The following is a 20598-nucleotide window of genomic DNA, read 5'->3' as shown; positions in this document are numbered from 1 at the left end:
ATGGGGTTTTGACGCCCCCTCTGGTGCAGCGCCCCTATGCATTGCATGCGCTGCATACCCACTTTTTGCGCCACTGCTCATTGTTTTAAGACAATTTTTACTTCTAAGTTGGATAGCTTCAAATCTACTACTGTGTGGAAAAACACATTAATTATACAGGATGTGGAGCTTCCTTGTCAAATTAAATGTAAAATGCACCATTCAACCTACAACCTACTGTATTGTTGTTCTACGACATTTCATTCTGCCTGTCTGATGTCCTTTAAATATCACTGGAGATTCTTAAAACAGATATATGCTTCAGTTTTCCCATTTTTTTCCATGCTTACTGAACTTGTGACATTTTCATTTCACAAACTTTTATTTTTTCCCTCACATGCCAACTCATATCAAGGGAACTAATGTTGTTTTTAAAGAACCATACGGTAGCATTAGAAGTCACAATGGGAAATGCATGTTGCAAAAATGCGTCCATCAGAGCATAGTGGCATTTTGTAGTAGCTGAAAATAACAAGGAAGTTTCAGCATGTAATGTAATCTGATTTTCCACAGACATAAATTGACATTAATGCCACAGTCCAGAAGATGTCCTGAAGGCTGTAAAGAAGACATGCTGTTTTTATCCAGTTTGTTCATGTGTCTTCTGATATAATGCAAATTCAAAAAGTAATTCAGAGTGTGACACCCGGTTACCAATCTGGTACCAAATAGGTCTTCACATCTACTTATAGAAGAGGCAACTAAAAGAGATTTTTGTGGGATTTTTGAGATATGCGTGCAAGGAGTTGTGCCTAATTATGACTTTGAAGGAAAAAGATAAGTGCTTTTTAAAATAGTTTATCAATAAAAGTTTGAAATATATGGTTTGCATTTTTCTCAGCCAACTTGAGTCACTACTTTAATTCAACTTTTTTGAGTATGTCTAACCCAATTTGGATTTAGACTTTGCTCTTCGCTCAACTTGCTCTTTCTATATACCCTTACAACCTAACCCAGACTTTTCTATGTATTATGAATTTAGCAAGATTCATGTGCCACTGACATGAGACGTATATAAATATATTTAATCTCTGGTTGTTTCTGACTGAGTGGTGTGTTCATAATAGGACCATGGGGTTCATTTTGTTTTACATATTATCTGTCAAGACATGGTGACAGTTTTAATATGTAAAAAAATATATGTATTCTTTTATAAAAGTTACACAATGACTGCAAATCGTATCAACAGCCAGTATCTAGCTTTTATGTATTTGTAAAGTACATAAAAGTCATTTAGATTTATAGCATAAATATACTTTGAAATGATCATATTTGATCTCTTGTTTTTGATTTCCAAAGAGCACCTCAAAAATTCACACTTGCTGATTTTCGACTGTAGATTTTGGAACCACCACTATAGACTGTAGGACTGAAAGATACTAATGTGTTAGCTTTGTGAAAACACTGACAGAATCAGGAGGGTTTTAAGAATGTGACTCCTGCCCTTAAACATCAGATTGTTAGAATACTTTGAGAAACAATATTTTCCTTCAACCTGACAATTCCTCAAGTCATGATATTAAATATGAAAAGTTTGCTTTGTAGAAAACAAACAAACAAACAAACAAACAAAAAACATAGCGAAAGCTGAAATGACAGATGCTAAAGTGAAACCGAGACTGAGTTATTGTCTCGAGAGGCAGCCGAGGTTACCGGACTGTCAGTCAGAGTTAGTGGGGGCGGGCTCTAAGCTGTCATCCCAGCGTTTCGGTCTCGCCCTACATAACAGGTCACTGGAGCACTGCAGGCTTTGGGTCTTGGCAGGAGCAATCACACATACTTTTACAGACACAGTTAAACTGTACGTGCTTTTTGCACTTGTGCTTCCTCACATTTACATTTTGCTTTTGATGGGATGAGTCACCAACTTTTGCAAAGAAGCATTTTCGGGACGGGACCGAAAATAAAGACGTTGATTTTAAGTTTGCGAAATGTTTTGTGCCTTCACAAAACAGAAAAGATTTTCAGAATCTACAAGTAGAAATAAAGCTGCACTTCTTGAACCTTTCAAGGCCTGTGTGGATTTAGCTCGGAGACACTGTGATGACCCTGTGGTGAACTCGGCAGAAAGTGAAACAATTAAGGGGTAGATAGTGAAACTCTTTCCTAGATGGTCCATAATCATCCAGTATATTACTATGTAAGGTTATAATAACATAGTCATGGAATTATGTATCTGTCTGTCAAACAGAAATAATAAAAAAAGTGTTAAAAAGGCTTGTTCATCCATGTGCTATTAATAGCCCATTTGTTAAAATGACGTATCTGTGGGATAATTAGGGTATGTTTTTGTGTGTGTGTTTGATTGTGTGTGACGCTTGGTGATAATAAGGGGATGATTCAGTGGAGTGGAAGATAATGGGAACTAGAACTGGTTTGACACCGGAACATTGGGACAGAATAAATGAAACCGCTGTGACACACACACACACACACACACACACACTTATTAGAGCCGGCAGTATCATTAAAGTACAAGTATACATACACTCACATAGTGCTACAAATAGGCTGATAAACTGGTGGCTACATGAGAGAAAGCCCACAGCAGCCGTCTCCAATTCGCCCAGCTGTAAGGAATATATCTTGGATTGTTTTCATGTCAACAGAGGGGAAGTTGGAGGACTGGTGCAGATTGGGATTGGAAAAATTGATACTGATAGAGACCTACTGTATAAATCTGGCTGAAGGCGTTATGTTGTATTATTTGAAATTCACCTAATTTAAAATGATATGCAAATGTTTGCAGGATGCAGAAGCATGACAGCCATGAATAGAGAAAGCAGACGACTTCAAACCGTCCAGTCATGTTTGCAGATGGAGGAAAAAAAATAGTATTCTGCTATTGTTCTTGCTTTCTATCTACATAGCTGAACCTATCAGGTGCAAAAAGGACTTGCTTTCCATGGAACGTCTCTAATAGACCATGCATTATTTCACACCCTTACTTTCATAATCCATGTTTTAAAGTAGGTTTCTCCAATATTCTTACCACCTGCTCTAAAGAAATGCACTTACGTAATTCTGATAAGTTATTTTTATTTGATTAAGAGACTGTTACATTTCATAAGATTAAACTGAGCCAGACAGGGATAAGAACCAGAATGAATAAAAACATGTTTGCCTTCAAAAAGTAATGAATAAATGAAATGATGCCTGAATATTGTAAGGTGCCACTCTGAAATGGTATTTAACACATGAAGATGTGGGTTCAATACTGTGTGGACTGCTTTGTTGTGAAAGGTGAAATTAATCACATTTTGTGCTTACTGCTTTACTAAAAAGCTGAGGCATATCTGCTGCTTGGTATGAGTTCTCATTTATTTGATCTGTCAGTCATGTTGCATTGTGATTATTGAACTGGGTTGCATACATTTTTGCTGCTGTTTGCAGACAGTGTAGTATTGGCCAGAGACTTGTGATGCTTAACCCGAAATATTATCTGGGTGTTCGGCATTTGAACATTTAGCATAGAAAGAGAATCCCAGTCCATTTAAGCGCAAAGAGCTAAAATGACTTAAGCTCTTGGTGGAGTAATGAGTTTGTAGCTGCTGGCTGTTATGAGCAGTCCTGCTTCGAATTCGCTCAAGATCAGTGTACACAGGTGAGCAAGTCACACTACACAGCAGACTGACAACTGCTGCTGCCAAGCTCCTCCATGAAGCACCCAGGATACATTATGCTGTCACTGTGATAACGAACCACCACAATCTCAGTGTGTGAGACTGGGAGCGCTCTTAAGCTTGATTATGCATATGGGAGAGATGACTGCATTTCTGATGCTCCACAGAAAAACGCTTCACGTCCCTGCAGAGACCATCTCCATTCTAACTGTTTTTTTTTTTTTTTTTATGTAACCAGACAGCTTTGTCCTCTGTCTAATCCTTTTGTAAAAATGGCTGAGAAGGTGGAAAGAGCCCAAACAGGGATGTCATTTGAAACTTAAATGTGATCGGAAGTTCATGATGTTGTTCAGAGGACTAACTCACAAAGTGCCGCCTATTTACAAAAAGCTACTCCTTGGAGCTGCAGTCTCCAGCTGAGCTTCAACCTCACGGAGCAGTACCTCCCCCACTCAGTTCCTCTAGACTAGCAGCAGCAGCAATTAGAAAAATCCTGGTGGAACTACAAGTTTGCTGAGTTTATCTTACAAACTACTTCGCAGTCGAACGCTCATATGAACTGTTATAAGCAGCATAACGGAGGAGCTTCGTTGTGATGATGTTCTGAAGGCGGTGTGTCGGAAAGAGCAGGAACTTCATAAAGAGCTAGAGGGTAATTTCAAGGTGTCAAATTGTGAAGTCAATGTTTTTTAAGTTATATTTGATATGTAGAGCATTTTTATAACAACTGATGGTAACAACATGGCTACCAGATTTGCTATGAAATGCCACAATGTGTCTGGAAGGTACATGATACTGCTCCTTTAAGGTAAAATTTTGACAGTACATTAGACCAAAATTGTTTAATTAATGAATATTTGTTGAAATGTACATTGCAAATCACAATTGCCAACATATCTTAGTTGACTAATTTACAAACCTTTTCATTCTGTGCTGATTTGGATTTTACATAGCATCTCATCATTTAGAAAATAGACTTTTTTGATGGCTGGCCAAGTTTTGTTAGTTCCATGTTTAATTCAAACTGGTATTCACTGCCTACCCATGACAGTCGTTTCAATTTCCTCCTGGGAGTGAAACAAAGTGCAAATGGAAATATGGATATTTCAAAACTGTTGGATTGTGTGTCTGCTGGTTAAAGATAAGCTCAGAAAATCAATAGAAAATCACGGAGATGTGCGAGTGTGTGGGAATGTTTGTATGTGTTTATAGGATTAAGAGGTAAGGAAACAGAAAGTTTCCCTCGGATCACTTGGCCTGGACAAGAAGCTCCAGCTGGGACTTTCTTTGTGCCCGTGCCTGTACTTGTCTAAATGTGTGAATAATGGCAACAAAAAGCTTTGATTCTTTTCCACGTTTCATCCTTAACTGCCCACTTTGTTCCAGCTGCTGTCTACTTTGTTACCTGATGGTGCAGCCTCAGGGAACCCTGTGAGGGATCAACATTTAGTGTGTGTGTGTGTGTGTGTGGGTGTGTATTTGTGTGGAGAAGCTGTAATTGGCATGTCCGTCTGACTGAAAGGACGGGACTTGGTGGCGGTGCAGGAGTGGCGGTGATAACACGGCAATTAAGCTCAGAGAGACAGACCCCAAATCACTGCAGTCGGATGCTTGGAGGCTCACAGCGATAGGTTGGACTGCTGGGAGTGAATACAGAGAAAAAAAAAAAGGGAAGTCCAGAACGGATTGCACTGGACGAATTGCACGCAAAAGACACCTGTTGCAGACTGGATTCTGGCTTTTATGGGTGAATCTACAAGTAAAAACATTTTAAACGGTGTATATCACATGCCCTTGATTTGTGTGAGAATCGCAGATAGCGAGTAAATGTAATGACGTTTTTACACCACTTAGTATTCATATTACATTGCCTGTAGGGTGTTTGCAATGATGTCAAAATAAGAGCTTTCATGGTGACTTGTGCAGGAATGTTGGTGAAAACCAGTTTTAAAAAAACTGCAATTAAAGGAAGATCAGAGAGTTTTAAAGTACCTACATTTAATTGGTAGACTTTTAAGTGTACCTCATGACGGTGTTATAAGTGCCTTGGCTGCCTAACATTTCATAGATGGATATAGAGAACTACTTCAGGAAACCACAAGTTTACGTCTAATTGAAAAGTAAATGTGTTACTAACCTATGCATAGGAAAACACAGCTGTTACTGTTACTGTAGAAATCTTTGGAGATGATAATCTCCAAAAATAATAATAAGCTCATGCTTATTATTATCTAAGCTTAAAGCATAAGCTTAGATAATAATAAGCAGTTTACCTTTCTAAACAAACATCCAGTTTGCATCTATTAAATTCTGTGTGGGCGTTCTTTGATCCAGCAGATGCAGAAGTAAACCTTCTAGAAACTTGGCGGTAAGAGTAACAGTGATAACATTACCAGATTGTTTTTGTCTTCTTCCATTTAATTTAATCATCCCAGTTTGTGACTGAGACCAGTAAATGGTGCAATGTTTTACCTCATCTCTCTTTCTCTGATTAACTTAATTTTCCATGAAAAAAGCCCTTTGTTGTTGCTTCCAGAATGGGGAATATGAAGCTAGCTGACGTACTATGCCAAACACCTTACCTTGCACAATCCTGTACCTGTTTCAGCCCCTAAGTGTTCATAGTCTCCATGAGACACTACATCATGTGCAGCAGGTTTTGCCTCGTGTGGACACACAATGTGCCAGCCTCTGTCATCCTCTGCTCTGTTATTGAGACTAACCTAAACATTTCACACATTTAACTGAGTGCAAAATATAAAGATTTATGATGTGATTTATGCTGATTTGCTTAAAACAGTTTTGGAAACCTGAGTAATGTCAACCAGCAAATGAAATTTATGATTCAATAACTGAAGTTTATTCTTTGTAAACAATATAATAAAGATTAATGGCCATGAAAATTAGAGGGAGTCGCTGGGAGAAACCCAGGAAATGAATGAAAAGTGGAACGTTAAATCACATTCAGATGGATTTGTAGTATCGGGGAAAAGGAGAAAAAAAAAACAACGTGCCAGGTGTTTTGATGGGCATCAGAGGCAGGTCTTAAAATGTGATGGATCTTTTTCTCTGGCTAAGGGAAATTATTCACCAACACGTTTGAAACCTGAAGTGTTCATCCAGACAACCCTGGAAAAATGCAAAATAAAAAAAAACATATAAATAAAGAACAGAAATATCTGTTTTCCCTAATATTACTTTTTAGTGACTTCAAATGAAAGATTTATAGCTAAATACATTGTAAAAGTTCATTTTGCCTAATGATTCCATTTAGAGAAGAGCTGAGCTTATGAAATCCTGGATTTAATTGCATCGCTTGCTAAAATTATATGCAGAGTGGAGATAGAGCAGAGCAATTTCATACATTGATTGTTTATGCCAGTGGCACTGCTGATGCTCTCCCTCTCACCTGTATCAGCAGCATTGCCTGAGCCCGCCTGTGTGGCCCCTCGTCACACTTTTTTTTTTGTGCTTTTTTTCCCCTTCACTTCTGTTTTTTCTGGTTTCTTTCTTTTTCTTCCTTACCCTCCTTTAAAGGAAGAAAATAAGACACAGCTGTCTTGATCACTTCAGACCACTGCAGCCTTCAAATCTCTGTTATTTATATAAATTTCCAAATTAATTTCCCACTTTCAGTTTTTTTGTGTGTTCTCTTTGTATTTCTTTGTATCTCCCTCACAGATGACCCATTTACCTTCTCTCTGCAATGTGCTTTTTCTCTCTTTGTTTCCTTCTCAGCTTCTGTTGAGCATTAACTTTTATCTTTTTCTCCCTTTAGTATCCTGCCATAAGCCTATTTCCACATTTTTTTCCCCCAGATTTCTTTTAAAATCTTTTTATTTTTGTCTTCCTGATTTTATTTTAGAAATAGGGACAATTTTTCAGATACGCCCCACAATAGTTATTCGGTTTATGGAAATGTCTCTGTGTTTATACTAATATATGAGCCACAGAATGTTGACTGCTTACTTTAGTAACGCTTCACTGCTTAGACATTTATTTCCTAATTTATTACAAAGATCTATGAGCGCCGAAACACATTAGCTAACACAGTGGACTATTCGCGTGACTCCCATGGTTTAGGGACACTCAATAATTTATTGACCGCTGAACCCTTCCTCATCATTTTCTCTCATCAGGCTACGGGGTGAGGGAGCTGCATTGATTTATAGACTAGATGCAACTTTTAAATACAAGTGTGGTTAACTGTTATCTTTATGGATCAGTTGGCTTCTATAACCGGATTTACAAGTGACAGTGGAAGGGATTTCCTTATGGAAAGCAGGAAAAAAAAGATGCGGATATCTCCTGAATAGTTTTCTAAATGTATTACTGAAAGAACAATCCAGTGTCTTGTGAAAGTATTCATGCTTGAATTTTTTTTTTATTTTTTTTTTTACATTTTGTCATATTAAATCACAAAGTAATGCATAGTTGTGAAGTGAAGAGTGAAGGACACATGGTTTTCAAATATTTTTCCCAAAATAAATCTTGCATTATTCATGGCCTAAGTCATGAAACACAATCCACAAGTTATTTTGTCATTTTTATTGTCATTTTTAAAGAACCAGCATTTGATTTATTTTTTTTAGGTTTTAGATTAAAGAAAAACAAAAAAAATATTTTCTAAAAGGTATTCATTTTCTTGATCTTTTCTTTGATTAGGACATTGCATCAACATTCCTGCAATTTATGGTAATGTAAATATGCCCAAATTAGCACAATAGCTAAGATATGTTATTAATTCAAAATCATGTTAAAAACAAAAGCACATAGTTTTCACATAGTGAAAAAAGGGCAAAGCAAAAAAAAAAAATGCATTATTTCATTTTATCTATGTTGGAAACATTAGTTGGTTCTTTTTAGTTATTTTGGCCAGTTTTGCAGTTCCAGAGCCACAGGTTGCAGATCCCTGAACGACTTTATAAAAAAAATGTAGGAAGAGGAAATAAATGTTGGTACAAACTATGCAGGAGAGCATGTAGTCATGTGAATGAAGGTGCTCTGCTCAGATGAGAGAAGAAGTATTTTTCCACCAACATGCTAAGTGCTATGTGTCACAAAAAAAATCGTATGGCTGCAAACCTGAACTCTGTATCCCCACAGTGAAACACGGAGGTGGTGGGATCATACTGTGGGCATGTTTTTTTTCTTCAAGACGCATCAATATTCAGGTCTTGATGTTTTCAGGAGCGCTCTAGCTGACTAAGCTTGAGCAATTTTTGCAACAAAGAGTTGCATTTTGTTTTTACCATAAAATTCTTTTCACTATGCTTTGAAATTGTTCACAGCTCTGTGTTCATCATAAAGAATTTTAACAAAATATATTAACTTTTTTAGTTGTATTGTGGCAAAAAAAAAAAGTCTGGACAAGTTCAAAGGGCTTAAATACTTATGTGTGAACTGGAAAAGAAAAACTTGCAGCCGCCTGTGTGAAGTCTTGTTGAATCCTTTTCTTTTTTTATAAAAAGCTAATGATAAAATCTGTTTCACGATGCGGAACACTATAAAGCTCATTAGTAGACCATCTGGTGTGTTTGCTCGTCGCTCCGAGTGGTCGGCTTAAATTGCTCTTGAAATGAAAAGATGACTCGGTGCTGGGTTAGGGTGGACAGGGACTACTTTAGACCTTTAGGAAACCAAATTATCCTGTCACGTTTACTGTGTTGCCCTTCAGGAGAACGGCATTGGACAACAGCCTTAAAATGCCAGTCTGGTTTAGAGGCTTGGACAGTACAGTTCTGTGTCAGAAAAAACCGAACAAATGGTGACATTTTAGATTAAAGCATGTTGCAACATTGAGGGCCTGAGGAATTTATTATGATTTGACAGCTAAATCGACTGGTATTCAACACAACGTAATGGGAGACATTTCTATCTAAAACTTTTGAAGCGGTGAACTTTCCTTCTGGAAATGAATCTGCAATAATTAAAATTTTAGAACTGGATTTATTTATCTTTCTCAAAAGATCAACAAATATGAAGGATGCACTTACATAGACCAATATTGTGGTTCTGGAAGCCATGGTCTGAATAATATGCAGTGTTTAGTCTAACAGATGATCTACTTCCCCGTTAAATGTATTTAGAAACAACTTAAAATGAATGAATAATGTGATAATTTTTACTGCAGTTTTACAATTTGATACTATAAATGGCAGCAGCCTGGGATCCTTCTCCAGCCTTCTCTCACGCTCCTCGTCTTTTTATTAGTTATTGCTCCAGTTACCGATATGTGCACATTTTTAAATATCACAAAACAGAAAATTGCAAACTAACCTTGAAATCTTCTCATTTTTTGTTTTATTGCCCTTGATGGAAAGACATATTTGCTGCTTGTTCAGCCATTAACACTTTACTCGTATTGTGACATTTTTAATATGTGAGACTAACCTGTGAAAGAGATATCCACAGCTCATTGTCATTTCATCAGAGGAGCAAGAGTCAAGTAGCAAAGTGGTCGGAACGTTTTTAATCCATGCATCTCATTTTATCGCTGCTGCTTCATCAGCTTACATGAACGATGTGCTCCTACTCTGCATGTATATGAAGTTGCTCCCTACTTACTTGACCTTTCTGTGTAATTTTCCCCTTTTCATGCTGTGCCCCATTTACTCTAATTCATCCCGATGTGACAATCAGACTAATTTGGATAAAGTTTGATGACGATTTTTATGTGAGGTGAATCATAACAGTAACATCTGTATGTGAACCAAATGATCTCCCGATTGCTTCCGCAGTAAGAGCGCCGTGTTATTTAATTATTTAACACTTTATGGAAAAGATGATGCAAATATACATACGTTATATGCTGTGAAAGAAACAGTACTTAACTCTTCATTAGAAAATCATTCATGCCATGATTTTTTTCTTTCTTCTTTTTTTGACATCCACCATTCTGACTGCATCATTCATTATACATATAGCTGCCTAATGGAGCTTGTGTTGCTCACTGGTGTGTGAATGTGACTACAGTGTCTGTGTAACGCTAACATAGAGCAAGTGGTGTAAAGGTGTAGCAGTGCTTAAATCATAACGCCTCTGGAAAAAAAACAAAACAAACGTATGCATGGGATTGCCCTGCTTTTACTTTTGCCTCATAAACCAGAATTTGGACAGTTCTCAGATTTTCACTTTTGATCCGGAATAGTTTCCTAATTGGTATTCTTTGTAATATGCGTAAATATCGCAAAACCCATCTTGGCAAATATATTGTTTACCTCATTAAAATTCCCAATGAAATATTAATGAGATAATCTTTAAACGACAACGTATCTGAAGACCTACTAAAATATTGAGGTCTGTTGTAGGAAGGAAAATATTAAAGACTAAGAAAAAGTTTAAGAGTTATGCAAAACACCATATGTGCAGATTAGATTGCATCTTATAGTCAATTATATTTTTTAAAGCATATTAAAAAGTTTATATTGCAGATTCATATCCAGTTAGTAAAAATCTCTTTGTAAACTCTAAAAGGAAATTTGGTTTCGCAAAAACAATGTGGTGTCCAAACATTTTGTCACATGAGTAAAAATCCTTCAGCTCAAAGTAAACAGCAAAAATAAATAAATGAAAGGCATATACACAAAAAAATATATCTGTTTAACAATAAACAAAATTATTGGATTGAAAAAAATTGTTTGTGTTTTGAAGAAAAGAGATCTTTTCATTATTGTAAATTCCAAAACATAATGAATTTTGAACTTTTCTGTTACTAAAGAAAGGCATTCAGTTTTCTAATTGTGTTTTTTTATTTTCTTAGACAAGGAAAACTTTTCTGTTTTCAGTAACAAGAGCAGGATATATCTTTCTTTGAAAACACTTTCCATATTTAGCCTAGTTTAATGAATTATTTAAAAGCAGATCTAGAAAAATCCAAGTCTGCATCAGTTGCCTGTCCCAATAGGGTCACATTTTCCACCATTCTAGTTGGGGCCCAAGGTACATAATTAAGATCCGCACTGACCGATGCATTGGATAGCCCCGATACAGTCCATAACTTTAGTAAGAAAGCAGGTGTCACCTTTTCTTTCAACAGTGTTGTTTCCATTTATCAATTTGCTGCAGTCCAGCTCTTCTGTGTATTTTGAGGACATGGATGACAAATGTCTGCACAGCATTTAAAAAATTATTTAAAATCTATGGGCATTAATTTTTAATTACTCCATTAGTTCTACTATGCCCTTGCCACGGATATAATGGCTTTTGTAGGACAAATAATTAGCAAGAGTACACTTTACCTTAGTGTTGTTCAGGTAAAATGTACCAGAGCAACACTCTTTATTCATTGCTTTAAGTCTTCCTGTCTCATCACTTATAGCTGTCCTGTAGGGACATCTGTATGCTGCCCAGATTTTTGTGACTAGGCTGACTACACTCTTTCATTCAAAGGGTGCTGGCAAGATCACAGCAGATATAGAAAACGACCATTATTTTATAAATAGAAGAAGAAGAATGGCAAAATGTGTTTAAAAAATACAGTGTCGGTAAATTCTGATATTTTCCGTACTTTCTCCAAGCAACAACATAAAGATCAAAATAGTGCTAACATACGATTTTGAAAGAGTTCTTTTTTTCTTCGTCTTTACGCCTGAACAGTCCACATAAAATACATCAATGCATTATCATTCCCCTATCAAGGTGCAGTGAACACATTATATTTCTGTGCAGAACAGTGTCTTTCATCTGATCTGATGAGGGCAAAGGTACAGGAGCGTTTGTATCAGAGCTGTGTTCAAGATTTAAGCCTCAAAATCAGGTAACTGCTGTTAATGCAGATGGGTCTCATTGTTTATATCCTTCCCTGATTTTATCAAACTTTATCTCATATCCTATTACTTAGATTCATATCCTCCTCCTCTGTGTCCTTCCGCTCCCTTCCTCTTTGACATTCACTCTGGATTATTGATAGGCAAAGAGATCTAATCTGTCCTCCCGTGTCGTCATATGAGGGCTTCGGCTGTGAAGGGGAGCAGACGAAAAACACTGCGTCTGATTACTTTAAATCATTGTTAACCTTTTCTTACTCTTCAATGTTCTGCATCTTTTTGGTCTGTTCATTGTATTCTGGCTTGTTCTACACCCATTTTATGGTTGTTTTCTGCATTAACTATCTGAGCTATAAGGTTTCCTTTTTACATTCTTCCAGTACGTGTTAAAATGTCCCACCTCTGTTCAATGCTTACTCTTCTTTTCATTTTCAGGGGTATTTTAAGTTGTGAAGAAAAAAAAAAACTAAACAAAAATAAAGTATTTATTCTAAATAAGAGATTTGACCACCGCTGGTGTGGAAGAAACACCATCTATGCACCTTGTCTTCTCTCTGTGACACATCAATGCCTGATCAATAGTTCTGTCTGACTTTGTGAATGTGCTTGGTCTTCCAGAGTTGTTTTCCTTCGCAGCTGTGCCCACAGAGAGGAAACTGGCATTTATCATGTCAGCAGGGCTACGTTCTCCCAGGATAGCGCTTCTGCCCAATTTGTAGAATCATAAACGAAATGCCATCCCCACCTGTGTGCCGGGCAGCTCTGTGCATCCTGAGGCATGGCTGCCCTGTGATTCGATTCCTGCGTTTGCTCTTCATCCGCACGGCCTTCTCTCTGTAGCTTTGCTCAGCCTCAATAGCCTGGATGCATGCCGATAGAAACTCCACAGATGTATGACTGTGCGACTTGGCATGTGACTCACAGTAACGCGTGTACGGCAGTGCTGACCTTCATTCTTGGTGGTATGAGGGAATTTAGCTTGCGTGTGTGCATGCTGTGCCACGATGAGAGTTGAATCTGTGCTTGTTTACTATCATCCAATTATTTACTTGCTTTCGTGACACTGATAGTTAGTGAAAGGTAAACCTTAGCCCCATCCTCGGCGAACGCTCCCTGTCAGAGTGGATAATGGGCTGCAGTGCATAATGTGAGCTATCACGGGGTTCTTGAGTATATTCAAAGCTCTAAACACATCCCGGTCTTCTTGCTTATTCAAGAAGAGTAATTTCAAGGTTTATTCATTGGGTTCAAACTGGGTTCTCGTGGACTAGGAGTGTTGAAAGGTCCACTTACTTTACCAGCAGCATGCAGAAATATTAGTGTGCTCAAAGCAGTAGTTGGGACACCAAGCGCAATGTGTTACACAAGCATTTAAAGGACTGCATTATGATGTTTCACACTGGAAGATTACAGGGTGACTGCACACATTTATGTATTACTTATGCTGCAAATAGAATGCTTTTTTTTTTTTTTACTGGGTTGAATGCAAAGTGTTGGAGCAAGTAAATACCAATATCAAGCAGCTGAAATGCACCATGGTATCCTCTACATGTTGCCCAAAGTATGGTGGATAGACCAACTGCCTTCCTCTCAATGCAAGAGGGTAAAGTTAATGTGAACTGCTAGGTTGATGCCTGAGTTATCGAAGAAAAAGGAATCAGGCTTCTGCAGAAGAGCCTACACAGCAAAAATAGACTGCTTTAGACACTCTTTGGAGTCAAATGAGTAATGCTGGATGATGCCATGTTAATCTACTCTGGGATTTGGCTCGAAACGACCTTCCAGGGTGCCGTACCTAACAGCTTAATTACCTTTGCAAAAGGGAATACCTCTGAGATTTGGCTATCCTTCCTGCACAGCAGATAGGTTGTTCAGTCAAGAGGAGGTGATATGAGGTTACACTTCACTGGGCTGAGTCGCTTTGACCTTCCTACCCTCTGTACGCTCATGTAAAGCTTTCTGTGACCCTTTGCCCTTGGTTTTTGGCACTTCTTGTTCCAACTCCCAGGGATCCTATGCAGTCTTTGAAAGTGTGGAAAAGTATGGAATATGGTTGAATCTCTTCCTTAGTGGACAAAGGCCAGCATGAGATTTGAATTCACATGGTTTAATAACATTGAGTAAAAAAACAAAACAAAACACATTTTCACAGTATTTGTACAAAATGTCTAAAATGAAGTCTTTAACATTATCTAATAGTTTCTATTTAAAACCAAAAATCAGTAGTCATTCATATTGCTTCTAAAATTAGTTATTTAACACGTATAGTCATAAAAATCCTACTTGCTACATTAATTAATTGTTATATTAACTTATACATTTAAAAAATAATATCTTTTTTTACTTTTACATTTTAAAATTAAATTTGGAATACAGACCTGCTAACATTGTGGTTTTTAAAATGTTTATTAAATGTCTAGTAAATAAGTCGGGCTATCTGCTCAGGGATAGCAGTCCAACTGCGTAACAGACATGTCACTCAAACCTTTACAACCGAAGTTTTAAAAAGTATTGATTTAATGAGAAAAGAGTGACACTCCTTTAGTTTGGACACCATGGCAGTGAGTGTTTTAAAAACACTGTTCTTCAATACAAGAAAAGTCTGTAGGCAGACAAGTTTGTCCTTGCTGGTGAGAGTCTGTGTAGTGGCCTTCATGTAGCCAGGGCTGTTAAACTGTAACAACAATATGGTGTAGCATTTTAATGGTTTTGAAACTATAGCTTTTTAAAACCTTGGAATGTCTTGAAACATTCTGATAAATGTTTTATACCTGATTCCAAGACATCACAAATATGCATTAAAGAAAATTGACGACAGCAAAAAAGTGTTTGGGTTTCTAGACCTAAATCCTTATTTCATTAAATGAAAAAAAAATAATCTAATGAAAGTGCTGGGTTATTGACAGAGAACTCACAGATAAATGCAAATCCATTAAAAAATCATAAGATGGAAATTTCAGTGCTTTTTTTTTTTTTGGTCTCCAGCCAAGGGATGTCCAACTCCATTCCTAAAGAGCCGGTGTCTTGCAGTGTTCCAGGTTCAATGCACTTTAATCAAATAAACCAGGCTTCTGCAGAACTTGATATTCTGAGGAAGTAATTCAGACATTACTTGTGGCTTGTTGGAACAGTCACATCTGAAATATGAAGGACAACAACTCTCCAGGACTGAAGTTGGACACCCCCAGTACACCTGACCCTTGTAGATCAGGATTTTAACATTGCTGTGGTCTTAGCACGACACTCAGGAGGTGTGCAGCAAAGATCAGGGTCGGACAGCAGGGAAGCGGGAAAGCGGAGAAGCGGGCGGTTGTCCCGTCAGACTATCACTTTCCGAAACCACACACACACAAACACACACACACACAAAAAAATCTCATAAAAACGCGCATGGAGTCACTGCGACCGCACCGCATAGAGCAGAAAACTCCTGGAGTCTAAATGACCCCGTCTCTTACTGCTGGAGTGTTAAACTATACCTGTGGTTCTTAACCTGGGTCTGGTTTAAATTCAACAAAACTATAACAAACAAAAGCGATTTTACAGACAAAAACCATGCTTTCAAGAATCTGATATGTAATATTCTCATATCATAAAATTTTACAATCTTGATCTAAATCAGCTCCACTGCCAAAAAAATGTGAAATGTTCCTTTATCTTGCTATCAGATTGGAAGCCAACTGCGTTTTTCATGATATACTGAGAATTTCAATAAAAAACACTGCATAAAATTATTATGAAAGGAAGTCTGAACAGTCCTCTTTTTTTACCTTTTTTTTATCTAAGCACAGCGATTTAATTGTACACAGTTAAAATGAATCCTCTCTTTACTAGTATAGTTTTCTTTTTTATTAAAACATTACATTCTGACTCCCACCGCACACTCTCCATCATCCCTCGTCCTACCGCCCCCTCTCTTGGGGGGAGGTGATAAAAGTCACTCACAAGGGCACTGAGAGATAATACAACACTAGATGGTGACAAATAGGACAGTGGGGACTTGGCAGCTGTCCAGGCTCATCGTGCGCACGTTCTGGCAGACGAGGAAAGGTGAGAGATAACACCCGAGTCTGATTGAAATCACAAAGACATAACGAAATTTAGCAGAACCTAAATAAACGTCAGCCCCATTTTCTTAAAGCTTGCGGTCTCGCTGCCTTGCCGCTTCAAAGGGGACATTAGTTTGGCTGTGTGGATATTTAATTATCTTTGGCTGATCTTAAATTCTGTTTGGTATCTTGTGCCAGAAGGTTAAGCCAACTAAGTCCATTAAAGTCTGCAGAATGAGTGCTTTGCCTTCATTTTTATGACCGCTTTAGGAGAGGGAGTCCAGCACTGTGGAGAGATTTAGATTCCAATAGATGAGAGCGGTCATAATCCAGCAATTCTTCATTTTAAAGGTTATGTCTATTAAGTGCGGAATCATTGTTTATTGGCAGCAAAGTTTTGGCTTGTAACATCAACGTCTCATCCTCCCGAGATCTTTTTACCTTGATACAGTCAAGGTTGGTTTACAGGAATCCAGGACTAATTTAAGCTCAACTCCCTCCTTCTCCTTCTTGTCAGTCTCGCTCCCGCTTCTCTGCTTCCTCTTGTCTCTTTCTGATAGATTGGCAGGTCTTTAGGGTTTTAAGGCGCTTAGTTTTCCGTGTTCCTTCCTCCTGTCTCCCGCCGTTAGGCTGACTGGCAGTAATTATATATGAGTTGGGGCCTGGTTGATCCCGACGACCCCAAGGACGTGACGACAATAAAAAAGACAGAGAAATGCAAAAAGATTACAAGAAGGGGAAGAAAAAATATAAGATAATGAAAAAAGGAGTGCACCGCGTAAGACAGCGAGGCTGAACCATGCAGAAAAAGGAAGTCAGGAATGATGCACATCTCTGCAGAGTAAGAAATAAATGGAGGGAGATAGGCTGGACAAGGTTACACTTCACTGATTCCTGACAGGGATTTTTCTTTTTCATATTCCCTTTCTTCCCCCTTGTTCCTTCCTGCATCACAGGTATGGGAACTCGGTATTCATCGTTGTTCACTCGAGCGGCCTTGTACGCTAAGAAAACGTGTTTTTGTCTTCACTCCTCTCAGCTGCAGCCAGGTGCTTCTCCTCAAAAATCAACTGTCTTCCAACAAGTTTCAGTGCTCTGCTGTTAAATTGTGAAGTAAAATCAGAAGATTTGTTTTTCCCTTTATGGATGAAGTTACATTTCTATATGTGTTTTTAGCAGTTCTGTCTTCAAATACAGCCATCTTGCATGGTTATAAATGTATATTCAGCAGTCAATGGCATTAATGATATTAGTTTGAAGCTTTTCTTTCCTGGGTGGAATGGTCGTAAAACACAGACCTTTTCATAGTTTCCTGTGTGTTTTACAGTGGGCTGGACTGTTTCTTTGTAACAAGAAAATCCTGTGAATTTCTCCATAAAGTTTGCATGTGAATGTGTGGGTTCTGTCCAGTGACTCCAGTTTTCCCCTGCAGTCCAAAAACAAGAATGTTAATTAATCCCTCTAAATGGTCCTTATGTAGGTGTGTGTGTGTGTGTGTGCATGTGTTGTCCTGCGATGGACTGGTGACTTGGTGTACTCTTGCCCAATGACCGCTGGAAATAGACACCAGCCTCCCTGCGATCCTGCTAGAATAATCAGAAATTGACGATCAATGGATTTTTTTGAATTTCTGAGCTTATTTTAACCAGGACACCTTCTTTTTGTTTATATGAAGTCCAGAAGAGTCTTAAATTTAACTCTCATTCTTGTTGAGAGAGAAAAATGCACTGAGGAAAATGAAATTAAGTTTCCCCTGCTCTCCTGAAAGCGTTCTCTTACATTGTTCTCTTATAAAGATTTTTCTTTTTTACATCAGAAAGAAATGAAAATGACATTTGTTACGCCTTGTTCCACTTTTAGTTCTATAATCAGCAAATCTCTTTGTCTCAATAACCATATTCACATGAGCTGACAAGATTTGAAAGGGAAGTTCAATTAACACAAAAGAATTGGATACCGCTTTGAATATGCTGTGAGTCTGCAGTTACTTGTACTTGCAGACTCGTAATAAACTGAAATCATCTCCTGCATTTTCTCAACCAGCTGCAGTGCAGTCAAAATGTCGTATATCGTTGTTTTTACAACACTTATCCATTTCAATTCTGTTCAGGCTTGCAGCTCACATTCGTTTTATTCATTCCAATTTTCAGGCCTGTAATCGAGAAATCTATGCGAAAAGGAGTGTTAAAGACAGCATGCAGAAGACAGCGCAGAACTGATCTGAAAGTTGGTGAAAAGTAATAATATTTCTGTGAGAATATGAACTTGGGCCTCAAACCAAAACACAATGTGCCACATAGAACAAAAAAAAAACTAGTTTCCAGTGTCTCCAGCTCAAAAGTGAGTTCAGAAGGTACAATTTATGTGATTTTTTTTCTTTTATAGGGAGCAAATCATTAAAAATGCCATGAGAGCAATAAAAACGTAGCAGCCTTTCACCTAACAAAGTGATTTAAAATCGCTCTGTGGTTTGCTACAGTGACAAATAACTGATGAATTCTGAAACGTTAAATTCTTCTAAGAAGTAATGCAGTTGTTCAAATATCAGCTCTGGCTCTGACCAGCATTTTTGTTTTTTCTTTTCTTTGATTCAAGCAGGCACCGACACTCGCGTCTATTTATATTCTTACATTTACATCACATCATGCAACACATTTTAAGCCCAACTGCAGATTAACTGCAACTTAGCCTTCAGTTAGGTCTTTGTGTCGAAAACATGAAATTTTCCCCCCAAAAAAGGATCCAGGAGCTAATGTTGCACTGCTAGCTGGAAGCAAAGTAAAAATACTGATATCCATTCAGACAGAAGCTGCCATCAAATTCATTGTTGTCTGAGCCTTTTCCTGGCTCAGACAATGATATATATAAAAAAAAGAGAAACAGAAAAATGCAGGATGGACTAGGTTTCTCAGCTGATCAGGAAAAGCCTTGGGATTCCCCTATGGATGGACGGATGGAGTCTTTCTATAAAATCTCTGCTGACTTGCTACTAGAGTTGTCACCGTGGCATGAACTGTGTTATGTCCTATCCCTCGCTGTTGTGTTGTTCCTTGTTTGGAAGCCAAGTCTCCTGTGCTATATAATCCTTTGACACAAAATATATTTCCAGTAGTGACTGCCTTTGATGGGTGACGAGACCCATCAAAGGCAGCTCTATGTACGAGCTGTTCAGCTTCGTACATAGAATCTTTAGTTTGTGGGGGGTTTTTTTTGTCAAGAACACAATCCACTCCTCGTTCATAACGGCAGACAGTGGCGCTGTGCAGTTCTGGAAGACATGGCGTTATTCTACTGTGGGGGCGACTGTGGCTCAGTAGGAAGATTTGAAAGTTGTGTGTGTGATTTCGGCTTCCCCCTGTCACATGTCAATGTGCAGTCCCATTGGACAAGGCGCTTTTGTTGTTCATGTAGGAATGAGTGTGATTAGGTGAATGTGGCTCTAGGGTGAAGAGCTGTAAGCGGTCGCTATGGCTGGAAAAGCTTTTGATATAAATTAATTTAATTTACCATTTTTATACATATAGAGTAATGCCTTCTTGCTTTAGAAAGACAGGCCTTTCTAAGGGTCTAGTTGTGTCTAAACACTGTTTTAAAATTAAATATCTGCTTTAGAGAACCTAGAACAGGTGTTTGTGATTTATTTGTTTCATTCTTTGAGATGATGTGGTTGTTTGGCTATTTGATAAACACACTTTGCTCTTTTACATGTACTCAAATATTTACTTTTTATTTCTGTATCTGTATTAACCACTGATTATTTTTATTCATTTCTGCTCCATGGAGCCTTTTTTATTGAACAATGCAGCCACGTATAAGTGATTTACCAGATACTGGCTGTCTGTGGCACAGTCGGGTTGCTATTAACCCCTAATAAATGGGCTTCTTGCCAATCCATCCAGGCATGAAATAACACTGCAACTCATGCTAGATGTTATTACTATTCACTGTCTTTGGTTCTCTTGACAAATGAGTTTTGGGCCTAACAGCAACTCGCTTGTGATTTAACACTTTTAAATAGATTCCCAAAGATCTTGAGGTAATGTTTCTCCTCCTCTTTAATTCACATTACATTGCATTAAATTATCCCATAGGGGAAGAAAAGCCCAATGACTCCATTTC

The 20598-nt window shown here is 37.9% G+C and overlaps 1 protein-coding gene across 1 annotated transcript in view; it reads left to right on the top strand.

Moving 5' to 3' along the window:
- samd10b (sterile alpha motif domain containing 10b) overlaps nucleotides 1–20598 on the top strand; it is a 56465-nt gene that overhangs the window by 13092 nt on the left and 22775 nt on the right. The window lies entirely within an intron of this gene.

The sequence above is a fragment of the Poecilia formosa genome, unplaced genomic scaffold (genome assembly GCF_000485575.1).
Source record: "Poecilia formosa unplaced genomic scaffold, Poecilia_formosa-5.1.2 Scaffold90, whole genome shotgun sequence".
NCBI lineage: Eukaryota > Metazoa > Chordata > Actinopteri > Cyprinodontiformes > Poeciliidae > Poecilia > Poecilia formosa.
This window is presented reverse-complemented; position numbering and strand designations above follow the sequence as displayed.